This window comes from Lepus europaeus, chromosome 7, assembly GCF_033115175.1.
Source record: "Lepus europaeus isolate LE1 chromosome 7, mLepTim1.pri, whole genome shotgun sequence".
Lineage (NCBI taxonomy): Eukaryota > Metazoa > Chordata > Mammalia > Lagomorpha > Leporidae > Lepus > Lepus europaeus.
This window is the reverse complement of record NC_084833.1, coordinates 69508106-69526297: the sequence shown is the minus strand read 5'-3', so window position 1 is coordinate 69526297 and position 18192 is coordinate 69508106.

Here is an 18192-nt window from a genome sequence, read left to right as displayed (position 1 = left end):
TTTACAATGAAGTGCATTCCATTTATTTCATAATCCCCAGCTTAACCCACCATCAAATTAAGGATTCAACAAATAGTAAGTAGAAAAGCCATTGTACCTCAAAAGCAAAGATAAGAGTTATAAACAATAATCAAATCTCAAAAAAATTCTCAATTTGGCTCATATATAATGCATTTTTTGTTTATTGTATATATTAATTACCACAAATCAGGGAAAACATATAGTATTTGCCTTTTGGGACTGGCTTATTTCACTAAGCATAACAGTTTCCAGTTGCATCCATTTTGTTGCCAAAGACAGGATTTCATCTTTTATGCCTGAGTAGTGTTCCATAGTGTATATATACCGTATTTTATCCACTCTTCAGTTTATGGATCTCTGGGTTGATTCCATATGTTAGCTATCATGAGTTGAGCAGCAATGAACATGGGGGCACAGATTTCATATGCTGATTTCATTTCATTTGGGTAAATTCCCAGGAATGGAATGGCTGGTTCATATGGTAGATCAATTTTCAGATTTCTGAGAAATCTTCATAGTATTTCCCATAATGGTTGTGCTTGTTTATATTCCCACCAACAGTGGATTAATGCACCTTCTTCCCCACATCCTTGCCAATACCTATTTTTTTTTTTTAATTTTTGGATGACAGCCATTCTAACTGAGAAGATGTAAAACTTCATTGTGATTTTTATGTTAATTTCCCTGATGGCTGGTGGCTCTGAACATTTTTTCATGTGTCTGTCAGCCATTTGAATTTCATCCTTTGGAAAAAGCTTGTTCATATCTTTTGCCCATTTCTTGACTGTGTTGTGAGTTTTGTTATTGTTGAGTTTCTTCAGCTTTTTATATATCCTGGATATTAATCCTTTTTAATTGCATAGTTTGCAAATATTTAATCCCATTCTGTTGGTTGCCTCATCTTTTTGTTGAGAGTTTCCTTTGCAGTGCAGAAGCTTCTTAGTTTGATGTTATGCCATCTTCATTTATTTCTATTGCTTGTGCTTCAGAGATCTTTTCCAGGAAACCTTTGCCTATGCCAATGTCATGCAGAGTTTCCTTGATTTTTTTTATTTGACAGGTAGAATTATAGACATTGAGAGAGAGAAACAGAGAGAAAGGTCTTCCTTCCATTGGTTCACTCCCTAAATGGCCTCTATGGCCAGCGCTGCACCTATCCGAAGCCAGGAGCCAGGTGCTCTTCTTGGTCTCCCATGTGGGTGCAGAGGTCCAAGCACTTTGACCATCCTCCACTTCCCTCCTCGGCCACAGCAGAGGAGCTGGACTGGAAGAGGAGCAACCGAGACTAGAACCTGGTGCCCATATGGGATGCTGGCACCGCAGGCATAGGATTAACCAAGAGAGCCACGGCTCCGGCCCCTCCTTGATGTTTTACTCTAATAATTTGATGGCAAAAGATCATAGATTTAAATAATTGATCCATTATGAGTTGATTTTTGTGTAAGGTGGGAGGTAGGAGTGTTGTTTTACACTTTTGCACAGGAAGATCTGGTTTTTGTGGCACCCTTTGTTGAAGGTTCTTTCCTTCTTTCAGGGATTGATTTCAGCTCCGTTGTCAAAGCTTAGTTGGTTATAGATTTGTGGATTAATTACTGGGGTTTCTATTCTATGATGTTTGTTTTTTGTGCCACTAACAGGCTGTTTTGATTATAACTGCCTCGTAGTATATCTTGAAATCTTGATATGTGATGTCTCTGACTATATTTTTGCTGTTTAAGACTTCTTTTGGATTTTTTTTGTCTCTTGTGTTTTGATATGAATTTTAGCATCATTTTTTATAGTTAAGATATGATGTCCTTGGTATTTGGACTGGTATTGCATTGAATATGTAAATTGCTTTTGGTAGTAGGGACATTTTGATGGTATTAATTCTTTAAATCCACAAACATGGATGACTTTTTCATTTTTTTGTATGTCTTCTGTTTATTTCTAATATTTTGTAATTTTTATTGTAGCAATCTTTCATATCCTTGGTTAAATTTATTCCAATATATTTGAAATTTTTGTAGTTATTGTGCTTGGTACTGAATTTATAATTTCTTTCTCAGCCATAGCATTGGCTGTGTATACAAAGGCTATTGATTTTTCTGCATTGATTTTATATCCTGCAACTTTGCCAAACTTTCTTATGAGTTCCACTAGTATATTAGTGGAATATTTTGGTTTCCCCATACATAGAATCATTTTATCTGTGAACAGGAATAATTTGACTTCCTCCTTTCCAATTTGTATGACTTTGATTTCCTTTTCTTGCCTAATGGCTCTGGGTAAAACTTCTAGACATATATCAAACAGCAATGGTTAAAGTTGGCATCATTTTCTGGTTCCAGATTTGAGTGGAAATGCTTTCAACTTTTCCCCATTCAGTATGATGCTGGATGTGGTTTTGTCATATATTGCCTTGATTGTGTTAGGGAAAGTTCCTTCTATACCCAGTATGTTTTATGATTATTCATGATATATCATATGATATATCATTAGTTCTCTGTGTCTATTTAGATAATTTTGTGGTTTTTATTCTTCAATTTGTTAAGCTGACGTATCATGTTTATTGATTTGTGTATATTGAATCATCTCTGTATACCAGGAATAAATTCCTCTTGATCTGAGTGAATGATCTTTCTGATGTGTTATTGGATTATATTAGCTAGTATTTGTTGAGGATTTTGGCATCTGTGTTCATCAACATCTATGGGATGTTGATCTATAGTTCTCTATGTTGTGTCTTTTTCCTGTTTGGGAATTAAGGTGATGCTTGTCTCATAGAAGGGATTTTGGAGGATTCCCTCCCTTTCAATTGTTTTGAATAGTTTGAGAAGAATTGGAATTATTAATTCTTTAAATGTTTGGTTGAATTCAGCAGAGATGACATTAGTCCTGAGCTTTTCTTTGTTGGGAGGGTCTGCATTATTGATTCAATCTCTGACTTGGCTGTCTATTTAGGTTTTTTGTCTTCTTGACTCAATTTTGGTTCATTGTATGTGTCCAGAAATCTATACATTGTTCTAGATTTCCCAGTATGTTGGCAAATAGCTATCTGTTTTAGTTCTTGATGTTTCTTTTTACTTCTGTGGTATTGGTTGTAATATCTCCGTTTTTGCTTCTTATTTTATTAATTTGGATCTCTCCATGCCATTTCTTGATTAGTTAGAGTATCATTTAAAAAAATTTTTTAAATAAAACAAGTTCTTCACTTCAGGGCCCTTTTGTAACTTTTTTGTTTAAATTTTATTTATTATCTAATTTTAAATATTTATTTCATCCTACTAATTTTGCATCTGATTTGTTCTTATTTTTCTAGGTCCTTGAGATGCATTGTTAGATTATTTGATGTCCTTCCAATTTATTGACATTGGCACTAATTGCTATAAACTTTCCCACTTAATACTCCTTTTACTGTATCCCGTAAGTTTTGAGATTTGGTGTCATCATCTTCATGTGTTTCCAAGTAATTTTTAATCTCCCTTTTTATTTCTTCTATGATCTACTGCTCATTCAGGAGCATTTTGTTCAGTCTCCATGTGTTTGTATAATTTTTAGAGTTTCTTAGGTTGTTAATTTCCAGCTTCATTTCCATTGTGGTCAGAAAAGACACATGGTAAGGTTTCAATTTTTTTAAGTTGCTGACACTTGCTTTATGACCTTGCATATGGCCTAATCTAGAGAAAGCTCCATGCACTGTTGAAAAGAATATGTATTCTGCAGCTGTGGAATGAAATATTCTGTAGATATTAAGTAAGTTCACTAGGTCCACAATGTATATTATCTCTATTTTTTCTTTGTTGATTATTTCTCTAGTTGATGTGTCCATTGGTGAAAGTTGAAGTCCTGATTATTACTGTGTCAGAATCTGTGTCTCCCTTTGGGTCCATTAACATTTGTATTACATAGCCAGGTGCCCTGGTATTTGGTGCATATACATTTACTGTAGTCACATATTCCTGTTGAATTGATTAATTGATACATGCATAATGCCCTTCTTTGTCTCTCTTAACAGTTTTTTGTTTTAAAGTCTTTTTTCTCTGCAATTAGAATGGCTATTTATGCTCATTTTTGCTTTCTGTTAGCATGAAATATTTTTCCCATCCTTTCACTTTCAGTCCATTCATATCTTTGTTCTTTAGGTGTGTTTCTTGCAGGAAGCAAATAGATGGGTCTTGTTTTTTAATCCATTCAGTCAGTCTATATCTTTTAATTGGAGAATTTAGGCCATTTTATTTTCAAGGTTATTATTGATATGTAATGACTTGGTTTTGCCATTTTTGCATAAATATTCCTTTTTTTACTTCAGACTTCTTTTGTACTTTTGCTAGGGGATTTTCCACCTCCACATTCTTTCATAAAATGACTATTGTTCTGTGCTTATGTGTGTAGAATATCCTTAAGTAGCAGTTGTAAAGCTGGACAAGTACTGAAAATTCTTTCAACTTCTGTTTGTTTTGGATGGTCTTATTTCACCTCATTTATAAATGACAGCTTTGCAGGCTACCAGGTTAGAAGTTTCTGTGTTTTTTGTTTTGTTTTGTTTTTTCTTTTAGGACTTTGACTATGTCTCTCCAATCTCTCCTAACATGTAGGTTTCTGATGATAAATCAACTGTGAGTCTAATTGGAGATCCTCTTAAGGTAATCTAGTGTTTCCCTCATGTATTTTAGAATCTTTCCTCTTTGTTTTGCTGTTGAATTTTTAACTACAATGTGTCGTGGTAAAGATCTTCTTTGGTCACACTTATTAGGAGTTCTATGTGCTTCCTATATTTGGATATTCCTTTCTCTAAATTAGAAAAGTTTTCTGCTATTATTTCACTGAATATCCATTATAATCCATTTTTTCTTTCCATATCTTCAAGAATGCCTAAGATCTCTAGGTTAGGTCATTTGGTAGTATCTCATAAATCTTAAATACTGTTTTCAATTTTTCTTTTCTTTATTGTCTGTGATATTTCCAAAGATTTGTATTTTAGTTCAGATATTCTTTCTATTGCCTAAGTCTGTTGTTGAGGATTTCCACTGTATTTTGTATTTGACCTATTGAAATATTCATTTCTAATGTTTCAGATTGATTTCTCTTCAATATCTCAATCTCTGCAAATTTTTTTATCCATGTGATGTATGGATTTCTTTAACTCAAGAATTTGCTTCTTGCTGGTTTTGAGTAATCTTAGAATCATTGTTTGGAATTGCTTTTTGGGCATTTAATCAATCTGTTCATTTTAACATTCTAATATTGAAGTATTCTTGTGTTCCTTTTGGGGAGCCATATTGTCTTCCTTGTTCATGTTTCTATGCTTATATTTTTAAGTTTATTTATTTATTTGAAAGGCAGAGTTATAGAGAGGCAGAGGCAGAGCCAGAGAGGTCTTCTACATGCTGGTTCATTCCCCAAATGGCTGCAATGGCCAGAGCTGTGCCAATTTGAAACTAGGAACCAGAAGCTTCTTCTGGGTCTCCCATATGGATGCAGGGGCCCAAGACTTGGGCCATCTTCCACTTCTTTCCCAGGCCATAGTAGAGAGCTGGATTGGAGGTGGAGCAGTCAGGACTTGGACCAGTGCTCATATAGGATGCTGGCACTGCAGGTGATGGCTTTACCCACTACCCCACAGCACTGGCCCCTCTGTGTTTATTTTTACAAATTTGTGGAACCACTTGTTGGTCGCCTCCTCTGATGTCTTTTATCTTTGAAATATGCCTCTTTGGGTTAGTGGGCTGTCTATCCCTTCAGTGTGTATTCAGATATGTGGGCTAGGTGGGGTCAGGGAGCTCCATTCAGTGTTCAGGATTAATGAACCCAAGTCCAGGATGACACCCAAGCTGGGTGAGGTAGATCTCTATTTTTGGCAGAGGATAAAGTATGGTCACATCAGCTGATCTGATCACTGCCACATCTTTCTACCAAGGTAATGAATACCTGGGTTGAGTCCACAGTGGCTACCTCCTCCATCAAGCCCATCAGGCAGGCATATGAAGTTTACAAAGCACCCTGGGTAGTCTACATTGTGAGCATAGAACCTTCTGCAATGGCCCACCCCAAGCACTAAGGGAACTTCTGAGCCCTGAAGCCAGACATAGGGATTACCCAGAAACCCAGCTACACTCCAGACCCTATCATGCAGAATTCCCAGAGTCAATAGCACACAAGAATCCCACAATCACAGGGAGCAGGGGATCCACTCTCAGCCCTGTGAGTCTGCTCCTTCCATGAAGATATCCACGGGGTTCCCATAGCCTACTGCCTGTCAGTGTTCCAACTTGGGGATTTGAGTATGATGACTCATGGTAAAGGTAGAGAAAAGAAGTGCCTCACAGGACTAAGTGGGCATCCTGCTCCCTGCCAAACCTCCAGGCCATACTCAAAGTCAGTAGAGACTGGGGATTTAGTCCTCAAATAACATGCCCTACTTGCCCATGCACAAGCCTCAACTGGCTTCACTCAGTTGACCAAGGTGTTACATCCTCCCTGCTAGTCACAGGGAACCCTTGTTGGATGAGGGATGGCAAGCAGATAATGTTCTCAGCCTTCACAGAGTTAGGCGAACACCTTGCCCCATGCTACAGTTCAATACCATACTCAAAGTCAGTGTGAACCACGAGGTTCTTCCTAAGGCAAATCAGCAGTGACACAGGTTGCCTTAGATTCCTCTTGCTTCTCTCTAAAAAAGATGCTGTCTTTTCCTAATGCTGATTCTGATGCTGGTAGGAGAGGAATAATGGCTCACTGCCCAACTTTTTGCCGCTGAGTATGGCTGGATGAAGGAATGAGGGATGGAAGGTAAGCAAAGCAGTTACTCAGACCCCAGTCAGCTCCCCAAGCTGAAGTAAAAGTCATTGGGTGACTGTGGAATTCCCTCTCAGCTAAAACTGAGCAGTGGGGCACATAGCAATTTCTTCCTACCTAAATGTGGTAAGATGGTGGCTCGCAGCCAACAGCTGACCATAACGTGTGGCTGGCTTCAGTGGGGTCTCTGTCTTCTCTCCTCTTGTCCCATGGAGCATTCATTATTTTTTGACTATTTCACTGAAAATTTCCATCAGTTATATCCCTGGAAATGTGGTCTTTCCTTTGTTCTTTTCATATCCCAGAACAACTGAAGTTACTGTGGCTACACATTATTCAGCCATCTTAGAATACCCAGTTTTCTTTCCAAAACATATGTAGTTGTATTTGTCTTAGAGAATTTGTAAGACAGAATTTAGAGATCTGCAAACCATAATGCACATGTTCATCTGTGTAATTTGTTCCATAAATGCTACTTTATTTTCACCTTAATGGATTTGAATAAAATAAGGGATTGTAGATCATCTATATCATTGTTAGCTTTTGTAAGCCATAAAATTCTACTGATATCTCCTCTTTTTCCCAAATAAATCTATATCTGGTAGCTGGTTACAAAAATGCATTTTCTGCTGGACAAAATTTTATATATGTTATATATCTGCACATACACACATAAGCATCTGTTTAAAGATTACTGAATGGTGAAGAGTGAGATTGAGGAAAATGAACATTTCACTTGTCATATTGAGAAATTACAAATTCTTTTTCAAGATGGGGAAATTCAATTTTGCTTTTTGCTGTACCAGAGTTGCCTCAGGCTGCCCTGGGAGAGAGGTAGGGGGTACACAGTCAAATGGAAGAGGTTCTGGACCTGAAGAGGGGGATTGTAAACCCTGTTCTCCCACGGAGAAGGCACCCCACTGCTCTGAGAGTGAGCTAATCACCTGTGAACTATAGATACATTGAGACTTCCACTCTTCTGTGCTTTTGTGCAAAACAAGGTATACTTTCATTAATTTTCAAAGCCCCATAGTTTTAGTACATAGAAGTCTTTTTAAAACTGCTTTTACTGGCCTTTTTATTCCTAGACTAGTGAAATTCCTAATCGTGCTATTTCATGCAGGATCTGATATCACATGGAAGTACCCAGTCCTCAATAAAATCATTGTGAAAGAAATTATATCTGCCTGATTCCATTACTGTTATAAATGATTATCTTTATGAAGAATGTCAGAGTTCAGCCTTTTAATATCTTAAAAGCCTATGAAATGCATTATACTATTTCCACCCCTACAAATATTCAGCATTTGGATTTGGGTGCCATATGCTTCCCTGTCCCATATCACCAGGCTGAGGCAGAAAAGAGTGATGAACTGATAAGATTCAGGGGAAAGATCAAAGCTGAGAGTACTTTAATATCCATCTCTTATCTTTTTCACTCACTCTTCTTTAAAACTATTTTTTGTATAGTTAAAAAGAAAGATGTGTTGGTGTAGAATGTTATAGAACCAGATTTAGAAAAATAATAAAGGAGGTTCCATATAACATATTCCCATTGCCCTTGATAAAATCAGCATTGTATAAGGAGAAAAGTGTTGGTGAAGAATATTTTAAAAATCAGACTCAGAAATTGGGGCTTTCTGAAAATAAATTTGTTGAGGAAATGAAACAGTATAAACCTACTTAATAATCTTGTTAGGGGGATCTGCCTTTGAATTTTGGCCTATCTGAAGCTGGAGAGTACAGACACTGAGGCAGGGAACTAGCTGCACTAGGTATTTATTAGTATCTCATGTATATAGCACCAGAGTTGCCATTTGAATTGCAAATCAAATGTCCTCTGTAGCTCTGCTGATTCTCTAAAATGTATTAGTGCCTTGAACAATTCGCCTTCTCAATTTCCAAGTGGTTTGTAGCAAAACCTTGTTTAAATGGTTAAAGAAAGAATTCCTAAGATAATATGGAAAAAGCCAAAGTAGATGGCATAATAGTAACTAGAACAATCACAGTGGCACTGCTAATTTTATTTTATTTATTTTTTTATATTTTATTTATTTGACAGAGTTAGTGAGAGAGAGAGAGAGACAGAGAGAAAGGTCTTCCTTCCATTTGTTCATCCCCCTAATGGCTGCCATGGCCGGTGCTGCGCTGATCCAAAGCCAGGAGCCAGGTTCTTCCTCCTGGTGTCCCATGGGGGTGCAAGGGCCCAAGCACTTGGGCCATCCTCCACTGCCTTCTCAGGTCACATCAGAGAGCTGGACTGGAAGAAGAGCAACCGGGACTAGAACCCTGCGCCTATATGGGATGCCAGCGCCACAGAAGGTGGAGGATTAACCAAGTGAACCACAGCACCGGCCCTAGCACTGCTAATTTTAAAAATCACAGAGCTATTCAAGGAGCAACAGGATGGATGTCAACCTGCCTGTTATACAAATCTGAGTTTGAATTCTCTTTGTTTTTATTGTTTTTTAATTTGTCATTAACATGTAATGCATCTACATATTTATAGGCACTACACAGTATTGCAACCATATACAGCACAGATTGATTAAATCAAGAGATGAGACTTTCCATTTCTTTCCATTTGGACCCTTTGAGCACCTCACTTTCAGTTCTCTATAATACATAAATGTGAACTGTTGTCACCCCACTGTGCTGTGGATCCAACTGTGTCTTGGTACTCACTGTCCAATCTCCCTGAATTCTATTTCTAATATTTACTAGCTGTGTGACTTGAGACAAGTTATTTAACTTAGCTTCCTTTTATAAAACATAGGAATAAAAATGATATCCATTTTATAGGGTTGTCCTGATAATTACAATTTTGTATACGTAGGTATGTATTAGGACTAGAAAAATAATAAATATTACCATTCTTTGGCTTATTTTTAGATTTTATGAAGTTATAAATTAAAGATGAGGAAACTGACACTGAGATCTTGAGTTATAAAGTTAATAAGCCGTAGAATCAGAATGCAAATTCTATGTTGCTTTTACTCCATCTCATTCTCATTCTCTGTGTGTCATTATCATGCACCTTCACTTTTAGAGTCTTTTAGGGCAGACTTGATTGCATTTCTTGGGAACTCTTTAGTGCATTCAAAAAGATACATTAAACACAATACAAACTAAACATAGTAGTATAACTTGGATCCAAAAAAATCACATAAAACATAAAGCTGCACTATTGTGAAGTTACTGGGATTAGCTAGCTGCTGAGATAGGAGCAAATGGACACTTGGCTTATGCCTGAGTTTTCATTCCATTGGGCCTATTGTTGCAAAGGGTCTCCATAGTTAATCACTGCATCTGTCTGAAAAAGAAAAGAGAAGAATGAGACAGAATAACTCTGAGTAATGATAATAATAAGCAGGGCAGGGATGCTGCTGCTGTAAGTACTGGTAAAAGCTGGATATCGTACGGCCTCATTCTTGGGACCCACAGGGAAGGTCAGCATGTCCCAATTCAAACAGCTCACCAAGCCTTAGAAAAACGCTGTTTTTCTAAGCCCTCTCTGTGTCAATGTATGATCTGGGAAGCCATAGTAAAGGTGGTTTAGTGATAATACAGGAGCAGCCAGGGTTCCTGAGCCAGCATTCAGGGAACTGCTGAGAGAAGACTCTCCAAATCCATACCAATCCTACTGCGACTGAGAAACAACCACATGTTGGGTTAAGCTTGCAAGATCTCAGAGTTAATTTGTTTCCACAGCCTAGCCTAGTCTGGCTAAAACAGCTTATCCTGCCCAAGATAGCAAATAGCACTGAGCACCCCGTCTATCTAATTTCATCTTCAAAACAATGATACAAAATAGGTATAGCTCTTTTTCAGGAAACAAAAATGAAACCTAGATAATTCATGTGTCCAGGATCATAGAAGCTGGAAACAGCTGAACTTGGATTTGAAATTTTATCCATGTGTCTCCAGAGCCCACCAGCTTGATAAATAGGTGATCTTTCACTGTATTAGGTAAATACACCATGAGCTTGTAAATAGGAAATCTCAGAAGACCAGTTTGCTAATCGGCTGATTATGAGGGCCTAGGCTGTGAGGAGACCTTACCGAAAAGGATGCTGGCCAGAGGAGGAAGCATATTTTCAGTCAGTAGGAAAGTTTAAGAAGTAGGAATTACACAGGTAGTCGCCCCTCTGTCATCACTGCCACATTTCAGGTAACTGCAACAAATGCGTTGATGGCATTCCTCGGAAGGTGGGTAGTGTGTCACCTGGAGATACTTTATTGAGACCAGGGTAGCCAGGGAAACACAAAGTATAAACATGAGCTTAGATTTCTAGAACTATTTTTAGCTTTGTTTACTTTTGGCTGAGTGATTTTTTTATTGCTATGTATGTTAGGAGGGGCTACCTAGAGCATGGGCCATAACCTTAAAAACCTCTGATGTGAGAAAAGCATTTGAAAAGCTTTCAGGAATAGGTTTTCTCATATTGTACAAACATGGGTGCACAGTGTAGCAAAGTGACAGAATGTCTTAAGAGGCACCCATGGCATTAGATACTATTAAATAGTTTTACTGATTTAATATTTCACTTCTTTGAGCATTAATGAATTGCTGTTCGGTTCAAGATTACAAAAATATTTTAAACTTACTAACCTCCAAATGCATTGGTTATCTTCTTTTTTTAAATTTGTTTATTTATTTAGAGGGAGGGAGGGAGGAGGAGACACAGAGAAAAGAGATCTTCTTTCCACTGATTCATTGCCCAAATGGCTGTAATGGCCAGGGCTGGGACAAGTTGAAGCCAGGAAGCTGGAACTCCACCCAAGTCTCCCATGTGGATGGCAGAAACCCAAGCACTTGGGCCATCTTCCGCTGCTTTCCCAGGTACGTTAGCAGGGATCTGGATAGGAAGTGGAGCAATCAGGACTCAAACCAGTCCCAGATGGGATGCTCACATTGCAGGTAGCGGCTTAACCCTCTGCGCCATGGTACCAGCCCCCACATTATCATTTGTCAGCAATTAGTTTGAATTCCCATTCATTTGTGTTAAAAATAAGCAAACAGATGTTGACTGGCCTCCACAGCCTGAGCATTCTGCTCTTAGGGAAATTAAAAAATGCATTGCATAGTTCTCCTGCCCCCAAAGGATATTATGAGCTGTGATGAAGGCTGACGGCCAAAGGTGCTTAATGAAATCCTCTGTTCCCTCTTTGCTTTGTGGAGAAACTTAGCTGTTTCTACCACCATGCCTGGTGTGGTCCTTGAACCATGCATCCTAACAGTTTACTGTCACTGACACCTCCACAACACCCCCAGTAGCTGAGGAGGACTCAACTGAGCCTGCCTTGTAACACCTCTCAAAGAAGGTGCTAATTCACATTCTTAGGATTGCTAATTAGGTGTGGAATATTCTACTTTATTCTTTTATTGCAAAGGAAACCTAGCTCACTGACTATTTTAGGAAAGAATTTCTGCAGTTTTTTTTTTTTCTCTGTAGTCATTGGGAGGCAATATTTAATCTTCTAAATATGAAAAGCAAAGTTTTTTGTTAAGATTTACTTATTTGAAAGTCAGAGTTACAGCAAGTGAGGGATATATATATATATATATATATATATATATATATATAGAGAGAGAGAGAGAGAGAGAGACAGATAGACAGAGAGAGACAGAGAGAGAGAGAGTGAGACGGGGTCGGGGGGAGTCTTCTAAGGGCTTGTTTGTTCCCTATGTGGCTGCAATGGCCAGGGTTGTGTCAGGCTGAGCCAAGAGCTAGGAGCTCCATTTGTTGTCTCAAATGGATGGTAGTAGCCCAAATACTTGGGCTTCACCCCCGCTGCCTTCTACCACACCATCAACAAGAACCTTGACCAGAAGTGGAGCAGCAGAGGGGCGTGAAGCAGCACCCATATGGGATGCAGGCATAGCAGGTGGCCACATTACATGCTGTGCCACAGTTCTAGCCCTGAAAAGTAAAGTTTTAAGATGACATCAGCATGGGTAATGTCTTTGTGTTTTAGGATGAGGGTTTGAGTAAGGGAATCTGATGGAGATGGGGGCTTAGCTATCTTTTTTGGATACAGTGAATATAATTCAGGCCTGCTCTCCCTGTGGGTTACATTATAAGAATGGGGAGCAGCCAGGCATTAGATCCCGTGGTTAAATCGCTACGAAGGACATCTACATCCTGTAGCAGAGAGCCTGATTCAAGTCCAGACTACTCTACTTCCTATCCAGCATCCTGCTAAGTATATTTTGGGAGGCAGGAGATGATGGCCCAAGTACTTATGTTCCTGCCACCTATGTGGGAGACCCAGATTGAGTTCTGGGCTCCTGGATTCAGCCTAACCCTGCCCTGGATATTGTGGGCATTTGGGTAATAAAGCAGCAGAAGGAAGATCTCCCTATGTCTCTGTTTCTGTCTCTCTGCATTTCAAATAAAATGCAAGCAAATAAGAATTTTAAAAGAACATCACAAGTATGCTGTAGGAGTAAATTGGATAATACATAAAAGCAATAAATATTAACTATTTATATTATTAATATCATTTATTATATATCACAGAAAGTAATTCCTTTTGCTTTCAGAAATACGTAAATCTTATTTAATCAGCATTTTCTGAACTATTTAAAACTATCAGTTAGACAGCAATTTCATATTCATAGGTTCAAACTATAGTTCATTTTATATGTAAAAAGAGAAACCACTTAAATTATAAATGTGCTATTTTATAAGATATTGTAACTAATATCTCTAGCATTCCTGATCTCTGAATAATTTTTTCATAAAATTTGCTTTTAATTAATGTTTTAAAGATACACATATAACATACAAGTTGTCTTCAGGTTTATACACCTGCCACCTAATGATCCTTCCTTAAAAGGACTTGAAATCATTTATTGTTTTTTTTTTTCCCTTTAGTGTTTTAACAGCAAAAACATTTGTGAATAGATATGCAGGATGTATTCACACTGAGGTAGAACATCTCAAAATCCAGTCTGCAGATCTAGGGGGTACATCTGACCTTCAGAGTTCATAGGTCAGGACTGTTTTCTTAATATTACCAAGAAGTCATTGGACAAACTGTATTGATGTTTGCACTTATAGTGCAAAATCAGTTGTGGGTAAAATTGCTGACCCTCAGATGGTAGCAGTGTCATTGCATCCTTCAACACCACTTTCTGATAAACAGAACACAACAGAAAGTATCCTGGGAGGGTGTTAGGCCAGCAGTTAATACCCCTGCATCCACACTGAGACTGTCTGGGTTCCTTTGCCGGCTAAAATTCCAGACTGCAGCTTCCTGCTAAAGCACTCCTGTAAGGGGCAGTGGAGATGGCTCAAGTAATCTTGGCTCCTACCATCCACTTAGGGAGGCCTGGACTGAGTTCCTTGCTCCCAGCTTCAACCCACACAGCCATTAAAGGCTTTTTGGGAATAAACCAACAGTGCAAGTCAGTCTCTCTCTCTCTCTCTCTCTCTCTCTCTCTCTCTCTCTGTCCCCCCCCACCCCCACCCATTCCCTGTTCTTCTCTCCCTCTCCACCTCTCTCCTTTTCCCCTGCCTCCTTCTAAATAAACAAAATTCTTAAAAAGTTCCTATTTTACTTGAGGACACCCTTACTGAGGGAGAAAAATCATCTCTTTTATTAACTGCTGAGTATACAGGACACACCTTTTGTTACTCTGTATGATGAGTAAGTATTCACCTCAAACAGCTTTGCCACGTATTCAAATGCAATGGTTCACTCAGTTGAAAGCACTGATTGCCTGAGTTATGAACCAACTAGCCATTTTCCAAGGGATATGAGTTTTGTGGAAAGAATAATTGACAAACAAAATTATGGTTATTCACATTTAGTCATTTGGTAGAAATTTTCTTGAAAATGAAGGAAGTGAACCTCTCACTTCAAGGAAAACAACTCTCAGGATTTGTTGTGAATGACAATTTTCAAAGCTCCAACTGAAAGAATTTTGGGAAACTTGTATCCACTATTATAAGCTTGACAACCTTCCAACACTAAATTACTTTTCTGTTAAGAACTCAGGTTTTACTAGCAAATTCATTCCTGTGATATTGTGTCATGAAATGTGTCATCATTTGGAAGATCTGTAAAACTCAATCAATCAATATTTTTCTAAATGGCTAATACATAATATAAAATCATGCACAGGTAAAAGATTCATCAATGTGCAAAGTAGACCAGTGAATTTTAATGCAACACACACAAAAAATTACTGACATGCTTTTAGATTCCACACAGCAAATAACCTGTAAGAAACTCCTCTTGTCAAGTTGTGGGGCAATATCAATTATATGAAAACACTATAAAATATTCCTCAACTTCTCAACAATATTGAAGTTGGATTGCCTTCACACATTTTAATGACAACAGAATATCAAAACAGATTGAATGCAAAACCAGGTATGAGAATTGCACTGTCTCCTATTAAGTCAAAAAGTAAAGAAACACAGAGGCAGAAAAGTGCATCTTAAAGACTACTATGTTCTGTATTTTTATGTTGTTTTATTTTGGAAAACATAGTTTTTTTAAAAAAATAAGATTATGTCAATATAGTAAGAGTATTTTTATTTGAAATCAATTATTTTTAAATTTTCAGCTTTAATTTCATCTTAAAAGCTATTTATTTTAATTTATTTGAATTGCAGAGAGGGGCAGAAAAAAAAAAACCAGACAAACATAGGTCTGCTGACATTAGCTCACTTGCCAAACACCTGTACAGGCCAGGGCTAGGCCAAGCTGAAATGACATCGCAAGAATTCCATGGGTGGCAGCAACCCAGCTACTTAAACCATTACCTGTTATTTCCCAGGGTGCACATTAGCATGAAGCTGGGATCAGCAGTGGAGACGGGAACCCAGGCATTCTGATTTGGGCTGCACATGTCCCAAATGACATCTTATCTGCTACAGCTAATGCTTACCCTTCAGCTTTAATTTCTGACATAGCAAATATTAGTAGATTTAATACCTATAAGCCATAGCTTTTGGGAGTCATCAATAATTTTCATGAATGTAAATGCATCCTAAAACCAGTGTTTGAGGACAGCTGTTATAGAGAACTTGGGGTAAAAATGCAGATGAAGAATGACCTGTGGCATTATGCCTGCTGATTGGTGACGTCATTTGCATTAGTATTTCTCAGTGACTGATCAGAAAAAATGGTGTAACAATACTACATATCCATACAGCCATTTTGCCACTTAAAAGGCCTGTTAGCATATAATAAATATTTGCTATTATTATTACAGACAAGGGCAGGAAGAGCAAAAGCATAGACCCAGATGTGATTATACCAATTGCTATTGTTAATATTGTTGGTTTAATCCAGCCTAACTGCAATGACAGGTGCCTCCGCCTTGAATATGTCAAGTGGTCATGCCTAATACACATTTCCATAATCTTTTCACTCCTGCTCTCATTTCAAACCAACTCGGTCTCAAGGCATGGCTTCATCATAGAGCTTCTGCCTTAGTGGCCAATGATGATTATCTTCTCCCCAGTAAACAGTATCCTCTTAATAGTCTGCTATTCTTCCTGGTAATCCAGAGGTAAGCAGCGTACTATCTCCTAATGGGCAAGTGCCATGCATCCCTCTTTGAATTCCACCACTCTTTCCCTCAACATAAGTCCTCAAGCAATATCTATGAATTTTATTGAAACCACTGATGATATGGATTATGTAAATAGAGCTATAATTAGTTTTTAAAAGATTTTATTTATTTGAAAGTCAGAAATACAGATAAAAAAACAGAGAGAAAGAGAGATCCTCCATCCACTAGTTCACTCCCCAAATGGCTACAATGGCCAGGGCTGGGCCAAGCTGAAGCCAGGAGCCAGGAGTTTCTTCTGGGTCTTCCATGAAGGTGTGGGGGCCCAAGGACTTGGGCTACACTCCATTGTCTTCCCAGGCACATTAGCATGGAGGTGGATCATAAGTGGAGCAGCCAGGACTCAAACTGGCGCCCTTATGGGATGCCAGCATGGCAGGCGGCGGCTTATCCTTCTATACCACAGTGCCAGCAGTCTATAGCTAGTTTTAAAAGTCCTGAACAAAGCTGTAGAGAGAAAAGAGAAAATTTCTACTCTTGCTATATTTCTCCCATCTCCTTCCTCTTTCCTATGCACCCCTTCAACTAACTGCCCATTTATCTCACCTGTATTCAGCATTGACATAGAAAATGCCATTTATTTAACTTGAAGATGTTAGTTATTATGTAATACATCATCAATTTAACCATAGTTTAGAGGAGTAGAATAAGAAAAGACATTGAATATAAAATAAACTTAGAAAATGTGTAATAGCAGTATAAATCTAACTGCATGCTTATAGACAATATTCTTCTTTAGCATGACCATCAAAGATTTAGTCTAAACCTGTTTTGTATTGAACCTAAGAATCCTTACACACAAATCACTGTTAGCCACTAACTAGTGCATATAATATTACAGAGGCAATATTCTGTTTATTATAACGTCTGCGTGTCATCAAGACCATTCTGAAATACTTCAAAATGTTATAATTTTTAGCCCAAATTTTTTAAAAAGTGGGTTTTTTTTCACATTTGGATGAACTTGGCCTTTTTGAAACTTCTGTAACTGAATCACATATAAAGAGAAGTGAAATGGTTCCACTTGCAAGTCAGCCGAAGGTTTTTGACAGGTAGATATTATGTTCCTGAGTGGTAGTCCTTTACAGTGCATACATTGGTTACCCTAAACTCTCCTAGTGCTGAGAATACATTGTCTATTCTCAGCAACTTGACAGTCTCTACTGATTATAACTGTAAGGCCTACTGTATGACAGACAATCTTTGGTATCCACAATAACTTCTCATTTCGATGGGATGTTGTAGTACTATATAATCTTATCAAAGATATTTAAATGATAGTTAGGGATCCAAATTTTAGTCAGAATTTAACTTTGTGTAGTGTGAATGGTAAAAGTAGTCCGAATCAAGTAATAGTGTGAACACAGGTATACACACAAGTAAGAGCACAGGTCTGTGTACAAGCAGAGACAACTTGTCTTGCCAAACACTCCTGTGTTGAATGACCTCCTTTTCCTTTTTCCCAAAAATTGTGACGTGTATTCCAGCATCAGATATATTGAAATGTGGGAGTAAATGTCTTTAAATCAAGAAAGTATGAGATACACGTGTGTGTGTACAGCATCTGTGTGGCCCTTCAGTAAGTTCATCGAAAATGTTTATTATAAAAAATCATACATTGATTTCAAAATTTTATCAAAATAATATTTTAATTTTATTTTTCAGTTTTTAGCTTTTAAAGAAACTCTTATATGTATACCATAGCATCTATATAGCTTACCCTTTGTATAAGCATGTTGTAAACCAATGATTAGATGAGTTAGTTTGGGTATGTAGATCTTCAATGTCACAGCAGGCTATAG